The sequence below is a fragment of the Myotis brandtii genome, unplaced genomic scaffold, assembly GCF_000412655.1.
Source record: "Myotis brandtii unplaced genomic scaffold, ASM41265v1 scaffold381, whole genome shotgun sequence".
NCBI lineage: Eukaryota > Metazoa > Chordata > Mammalia > Chiroptera > Vespertilionidae > Myotis > Myotis brandtii.
The window spans coordinates 1,331,294-1,339,622 of NW_005364633.1; the positions used below are offsets into that span (position 1 = coordinate 1,331,294).

The window sequence follows — 8,329 nt, forward strand, 5'->3', positions numbered from 1 at the left end:
TTTCTCTCTCATCGATATTTCTAACTCTCTATCTCTCTTCCTTCCTCTCTGTAAAAAATCAATAAAATATATTATATAAAAAAAAGAAGAAAGTAATGGTAGTTCTTTTGTGGCGCACTAGATGATTTCAATGTTTATATCACTTGCCTACATTGAGAAATTAGGAATTTTTGTATGAAAATCTAGATCTTCAGCTTCCTGTGAAAAAATGAGATCTAGCATGTGTGGATTCAAATTCACACAGGACAACGCTTAGCCGACTTAACCTGCTCATTTAGACAAGGCATGGACTCTTTATTTTACCACAGACCTTATCAACCCCTATAACCCGTTACTTTTTTAAAAACACCCATATTGTTCACTGATTTGCCTGATCTGCTTCTCTAATGTACTCTAGCTCTGTTGTTTCTCTGACTTAGAGTTTGCAGCAAAGCTGGGCATGTGTAAGCTGCTAAATTCTCCCCTGAAGGTGTGGTCTACTGCTCAGCATTGGAGCAATGTTTTACACGTCATGTAATGTCTAATGTATGTGGACCATTATATCCACTTTGATTTATTTTGTTTGTATTAAAAAATGTAGCCATAGCTGGTTTGGCTCAGTCAGCCTGCAGATCCAAGGGCCCTTGGTTCAATTCCAGGTTGTGGGCTTGATCCCCAGTAGGGGGTGTGCAGGAAGCAGCTAATCAATGTTTCTCTCTCATCATTAATGTTTTTATCTCTTTCTCCCTCTCACTCCCTCTCTGAAATCAATAAAAATATATAATTTAAAAAATGCAAAAAAGTAACCAAAATTAGCCTTTATTTTTATAAATGTACTTGTATATTTATTTATGCAAAACCACGTTTGAAAATTAAAGTCATCAGTAACTAAACTTTATTGTATTTGCTGAGGACTTCAATGACAAGATTTGCCTAATTTAAATATATTGCAAATTTGCTATTCATCTTTTTTAATATCACGGGTGGCTAGACATTCGTATAATAAATATGCTTTAACCCTGCATCAGTTGAACTTCAAGAAAAATTCATTATATTCATTATATCCTGATTTATTTCTTTCTGTAATTTAAGTATCCCCATGACAACCACAAATTTTTGCTAATTTCCGTGTAGTAGAAGCACCTTCTTGTAGCATTGTCTGCATTTATCAAGTGATTTCTTTGACGCATAAAAGACCTTCAGTCTCATTTTAGTGATATTTTCAACAGTCTCCTTAATTTAGAATGAAAGATCATATGTGCATTACAGCTGATTATTTCACTTTTTTTTTTACTTCATAATGTCCTGTTCTTAGGCCAATCTGTATCCCATTAAAATACTTTTTAGCTACGTGTTTACACAAACACTTACATTACAAAATAACTACATGTATTATTTAATTACTTGGTAAACTCGGTTGATATCAAAACACTTATAAAATTATAAATCTGATTCATCCGGCAGGGAACACCTAATCTGGGGTGGGGGATTTCTTTTCAAGTACACTAAGGTGAACATAAAAACTCTCATTCATAAGGGCAGACAGTCCTTCCCAAATTGTCACCATCAACCTCATCATTTTCTGACTTCATTGTTAAATATAACTTGGGAAAGTTTCTCCTCCTTTTTCTGTTCTTTTTTAAGAATAAAAATTAATTTTTCCTAATCGTCAAGGGCATGATACTAAAGGATTGCTAAATGGATCTATTTGACATTTAAAAATTTTCCATCCTTTTATTCCCGTCCCATCTTGTTTTCTCTGAGTATCCCACCCTCTCTGTGGAGTAATGGGAGCTTACTGGCTCTCCTCCAACAGTCCTGTCACTGAACTGTTTCCCATACTTCTTGTAACTTGATTATATCCTTTGTTTTGTAAACAATCACAACACTGGCTGCATTCACATATTTGTGTTGTGGCTGTGTGTGCGCGTGTATGTGTGTGTGTGTGCGCGTGTATGTGTGTGTGTGTGTGTTTGTGTGTGTGTGTGTGTGTGTGTGCGCGTGTGTGTGTGTGTGTGCGCGTGTACGTGCGCAGACGTTTCTCCCAACCAGCGCTCTGCACATCCATTCCCCGGGCATCTGCTTCTTCTGTGTGCATGTGGTTTGTGTGTGTGCGTGTGTGTTTGTGTGTGGGTTGTGTGTGTGGTGTGTGTGTGTGTGTGTGTGTATTTCAAGGCAGATCTGATAAGACTTTGCATCTTGTTCCAGCGTGAGAGGAAGTAAACGACAAACAGTAAGTCACTTGTTGAAATGCAGTGAGGACAAAGGAAGAATTGCTTTGTTTTCATTTAGTTTTTCTAGTTACTTATTGGGAGAGAATAATGCTCCACATGTCAGTAAGCAGGTGGTTTGACATCTAGTTTCCCTATTAAGTGTGATATTCGTCTGTGGGATTGCTTCTAATTTGACTTTATGCAAGTCAGCTCCTCTGATGGGATGATTATAATAATTAAAGGCCAAATAATGACTAATTTACAATTTGGGAGCTTTCTGGCAATTTTAAAAAAATACACATTTGAGAGGTTTCTAATGAATATTATGAAGCAAATATACTTGAAGAAATGGATATAATTTTCTGAAATAGTCTCTTTTTGAAGGGGAAACCAGATGAACATTTTTACTAAAATAAAACTCATTTTCTAAGGATGCAAAAGTGCATGTATAGTGCTAGCCATAGTACATAGAACATTAAACTATTTAACAATATTTAACATTATTAATCATTTCACACTGACATTATTTAACACAAGAAATTTGATTTTGTCTTCTTCTGAAAGTCGACTATGTAGTTTAATTTTAAAACAAAACTTTTCATTGTAAAACACATAATTATGTATCTATGCTTCTGATTATGTATTCTCTAAAATACTTAGTGAATGGAACCTATTGTCATTGTATATAGGAACCTCTAAATATACACACATTTCATTTTACTATAAAATACTAAGCTGAAAAGGGAACGCAAAGAGAATATGGTCATGTACAGTGCCAATTTTAAGATATTTTTTAATAAGATATTTGTTTTTATATGAACTTGGTAGTAGCATTTTAAAAAAATCTATATTATGCTCAGAATCAGAGTGATTCCAATAATAAAACCTCAGCATTTTTAAAGTAGTAGGTCCGTCATATGACAAAAAGGACAAAACACCCATCTTAACCTTTTGGGAAGGTCTCTTCTGTATAATTGAAAAAAAACACGAGGAAGCTTCTGTGTAAGAGAGAACAGAGTCGTGGCTAAGGTCATAGATCCTAGACACCAGCTGCTCATGTTCAAACCCTGACTTGGCCACTTCCTAGATGTGCTACTTGGGAGACGTTTCTTATCTTCTGTGTGCCTCAGCTCTCAGCTATATATTTAGGGTTGTCGCAGTGATCGAAACTTTCCTTTTACCTCCAGAACTTAGAATAGAGAGCAGGATGCAGGAAGTGTCCTATAAAGGTGCTCTTATTATGCCAATGTGACACTACTGGAAGCTGGAGCCCTTTGTAAGATAAAAGAAGAAGCAATGGAAAAGCGGCTTCTTGGGTTGGGTAAAACAACTGGTTAACCAAACAGCCCCCTCAACCACGTGGTGGCAGGGGAGTGACACACAGCAGGTGTACTTCCGTGTTGGCTATCATGTGACGTCAGAAAGAATGAGTTCACAAAGGCAAATACATGAAAACAAGACCACAGAACAGGTGCAAAACTGTAAACATCACACAAGACCAAACAACCGAAATCCTGCCACCACGCAAGGTGCCATCCCCATGCAGCAACTGTTAGAAAGTTTCAGGTCTTTCTCGGTAGGAAAAACTAGATTATTCTCAGAAGAAGAGAGGCTCCTGGCAGGTAAAAATAGTGCGGAAAGATAACAGAAACCCCAGGTCTGGTTCTTAGAGGCCCTGTAACATATTTTTGACACTGGGCTAGATGACAACACAACAGCGCATGGGTGTGGAGGAAGAAATGGGTCTGAGAACTAGAAAAATCAATGGCCTGAGAAGTTTAATTAATTTCTCACACTGACTTTCTTTAAGTGATAATCGTGTTAGATTTTTGGAGCCGGACGTCAGCGCTTTCCCCACGGCCCGATTTGCAAGCTCTTCTCCCGAGTCTGCTTAGTCATCTGCTCAGTCACGTGGGTGCTACACGTTGGATTCATTGAGAGAATGTGAATATCCTATTTTCTGAATTTGTAAGTTTTCTAAAGCGCCACGGCGACAGCCTGTAATTTGTGTGTGCGTCTGCATGTGTAAATTATTTTCCAATTGCACATTTTCCAGCAACTCTCTCAAATCTAAAAAAAAAAAAAATCTTCCTTATTCTGCGTTGAGTTTACTGGTAAGAATATTATTATCTAGATGCCACCTCTCAAGGGTGCTGTTAGCAGATGCCACTTATGGTTAACGAGATAGACGCAGAGTTCAATTTGGCGGAAGCATGGACGTCTGGCATCTATCTGCCCAACAACGGGGCCTTCACTCTCTGTAATTTAATACTTTGTAGATACATTATTTGTGTGTAATTTTATGTGCTCATATTTTTCTCATTTTGCATTGTGTAAAGAGTAAAAAAATCACAAAAAATATAAAATACTGCTTTGTTGCTTATAATTACAGTGTATAAATATTTTCTAATCATGTTCATTGATGGGGGGACAAATGGGTTGTTTAGGGTTGTTGTGCTTTTTTAATGTATCTTTACTGATTTCAGAGAGGAAAGAAGAAGGTGAGAGAGACAGAAACATCAACAATGAGAATCATTGATCGGCTGCCTCCTGCACACTCCTAATGGGGATCGAGCCCACAACCCGGGCAGGTGCCCTGCCCGGGAATTGAACTGTGACCGGGGTTTATAGGTCAATGTTCAACCACTGAGCCATGCCAGCCGGACTAGGGTTTTTTTTAAGTGATCCTTTGTATTGCAGTTTCAACAGGTAACTGTCCATCAAATTTAAAACCACTTCGATACATTTTTACTTAGTGGTTCCAAAAAGGAACGTCTCTATGTGTAATTCTCTTTCTCCATTAGAGAAAAGTACTGCATGTGTCCCTTTAAAATGAAGGGCCAAACATCAGTTTGGGGTCTTGTGATTATAACTCAGGTAGACATCTCCAGTCTCCAGGTCAGATTCCAGTCAGTACTTGCTTCGGGTTCTCATATAAAAATGCTGTGGTTCTCTTTTAGCACAAGTAGCCCATGGTTCCCCCCCACCCCCACCTCTTGAGTCCCCTGGCTTTGCCTCCCTCCTGCTGCTGTGCCCACCGTGAAGGCAGCGGCAGCGGGGAGACAGTGGGCATCGCACAGAGAATGCCAGGCCAGTCTGGGGACTCGGCGCTGTGCCAAGAACCACCTTGTCGGGTTTTCTGGACACGTGTGCCCAACGGTCTACCTGTCGCAGCTGCAATGTAAGGTCCTTGTGTCTAAGCTTTTGTGTGTAACCGTCTGCCTTTTCTAAACCACTTTTCTCGTTTATGAAAACCCAGCCCACCAGCTCCATCAAGTGAGGGCTCTCCACGCACAGAGGCGTGCCGGCAGCAGCAAAGGGCCCGCACCTGCACCTTCTCCCTCGACCTCCCGGTGCCTTCTGCACCGTTTGGAAGGTTGACCTTGCGTTTCTGTTTGGAGGTACAAGTGATAGCTTGCTTCTGACTCCACAGGCACCTCCCCAGGTGTCAATGGAAATGGCCCGTTGCCATCCAGGCTCACTTGGAACATTTGCATTTTTATTTCAAAACAAGTATTGTTGGTGGGGACAGGCCAGTAATCATGGGCAGAGCCTTTAAATCAAGAATAACTTTTAAATTTTGAAAAGTGAAAATGTAAGAGGTGACCCATGAACAAGCGACTGAGTGGGAGAATTAGGGGAGGGTTGTCCTGACGGGCCTCTGAGGGTGCAGGCGGCTGGGTGGGGGGGCGTGCGCTGTGTTTACTTCGCAGTCATTAGCAGTGATGGTGCCCTTCGCCTCCTGTTCCCCCCCACCCCAACCCCGGCAGCCAGGCAACCCACCGGCTCTCAGGCAGTCACAATAGATGCCCGTTTCCTTTTGCTTCCTTTTATATTTTTTGTTATTGTTAAGATTTTATACTACATCTTGTTTAACGTCCTATGAATGTATGAGTGTGCTATCAAAAGGCCTTTTTCTCAGTTAAAAAAAAAAAGTCTTCCAAGAAACTGCTGGAAAATAAATCCTGGTTGGAGAAACTTGCATCAGAGCACTCAATGGCAAATTAATGATTTGGTGATTACCCCCGAAGCACTTCCCATTACAGGCTAGTGAGAGCTCAGCAATGTTGGTGTAATTACAATAAAGAAAACACAAGCATTTTGGCTTTAATTCTCAAGACCTCATATGCAGTTTTTATTTTTAACCAGAGGAACATACCAGGAGGCATCATTAAGATCGTATGGATATATAAAGAAATCACAATCAGACTCCACTTTAGGTCGCTGCTTTTGGGGGGATACTCTTCATCTTTAAAATAGCTTCAAGATGCCTGGCTGGCGTTTCTCAAAGGTTCATCGACCTATGAACCAGGAGGTCACTGATTCCAGTCAGGGCACATGTCTGGGTTGTGGGCTTGATCCCTAGTAGGGGGCATGCAGGAGGCAGCTGATCAATGAGTCTCATCATTGATGTTTCTATCTCTCTCTTCCTCCCCCTTCCTCTCTGAAATGGATCAAATATATTTTTAAAAAATAGCTTCAAGACTTCCCATCCCAGTATTATTGGTACCAGTGGCCGCAGAAACAAGCAGGAACACATATAAAAGCTATAAACTGGTATCTAATAGTTACGGCAAAGACTAAATCACAGAGGGTACACACTGTGGGCTAGAAGGAGCATACCGTAGTTCAAAAGGCTTATAATGACAAGCACTGCCCCTCAATTATCTTCCTTCATGTTTCATTTTCAACGAACAATAAAGAGAATTAATATGCAATTGTGCTGCCTCTTGATTCAATTGCAACTGACCCTTCCAACCTCATTATAACCAACCCCAGCCACTTGCCTGGGGTCCAGTGGAGGCATCGCCTCACTTCCTGTCCCACAGCCATTAGTTCCTGGACGGCTCTGATTTTTCAAGCAGTAAGCAGTTTGCTCTGTGGTCTTACATCCCCAAGGTGCAAATAAGCAGACACTGTGCGGTATTAATGCCTGTTTTACAAAACGGCTTCCGTTGTGATATACATTTTTAATATAATGAGCTGACTGCATTATGAAGAAAAATTCTAGGACGAATAAACTCATGAAAATTCATCGGTCATGCCTGTTCCTCAATTAAGGAGCGTCTGTCTCTCGCGCTTGGGAGAATTGCTCGTAATGAGCGGGAAGCTCCATCAGCTTCCCCCATCGCCGCGGCCAAGGCGCACGTGCCGGCGGCAGGGAGTTACCGATGGGGCTCGGGTTCAAGGACAAGTCCCACGGACCGTTCCGCTCTTTCCAGGAGCGCCAAGAAGAAAACCGCCGACTTTAAGATTCTGTCACTACTGCATGTGGAAAAGCAGCCATGCCGTTTGCCCAAGTGGAACACCCATTCTGAAGGCCCAGTACTAGACCGGAAAGGGTGCCCAGCTCCCACTATAAAATGATGTCCCACAGTGGATAGAGCGTCGGCCTGTGGACTAAAGGGTCCCAGGTTCGATTCCGGTCAAGGGCACATGCCCAGGTTGCGGGCTCGATCCCCGGTGGGGGGCGTGCAGGAGGCAGCCGATCCATGATTCTCTCTCATCATTGATGTTTCTGTCTCTCTCTCCCTGTCCCTTCATCTCTGACATCAATAAAAATATATTTTTTTAAAAAAATGATGTCCACGGCCCAGTGGTGAGAGTGGGACCATCCAGATTGCAGCTCCTCGGATTCATAAAGGACACACTCAGGGGGTAGACTCAGTGAGCACCAAAGCCCCATTGAAGCAAGTCTTTCCCCGGGGGTGTCTCCACAGCACAGAAGTTCTTCCACTGCAGACACAGCTGATTCTCACAGCCAATTGGCCTGGAGATAATTACAACAATCAAGGCTTAACTACAACAAGACTATGCACAAAGCCCACAAGGGGGTGCACCAAGAGTGTCCTCCTCAGGTAATTGAGGAGGCTGAACCACTGGGCTCTAGAGGACACTCAGCATAGAAAACCACTTTATCAACACAAGGAAGCATAAAAAATGCCGAGACAACGAAACAGGACACCAACGACAGAAATGGAGGAAAGCAAACTGCTGGATATAGAGTTCAAAACCACACTTTTAAGGTCTTTAAAGAACTGTCTAGAAGCCGCCGATAAATTTAGTAAGACCCTCGAAAAGACTGGTGAGACCGCCGATAAATGTAGTGAGATCCTCAAGAAATCTAGTGAGACCCT

At 41.6% G+C, this 8,329-nt stretch overlaps 1 protein-coding gene and 1 pseudogene across 1 annotated transcript in view; one reads left to right on the forward strand and one right to left on the reverse strand.

Moving 5' to 3' along the window:
- TMEFF2 (transmembrane protein with EGF-like and two follistatin-like domains 2) overlaps positions 1-8,329 on the reverse strand; it is a gene marked incomplete at its 5' end in the record, with an annotated part of 240,715 nt that overhangs the window by 180,373 nt on the left and 52,013 nt on the right. The window lies entirely within an intron of this gene.
- The window catches only part of LOC102245239, a 40,978-nt pseudogene that overhangs the window by 16,275 nt on the left and 16,374 nt on the right, over positions 1-8,329 (forward strand).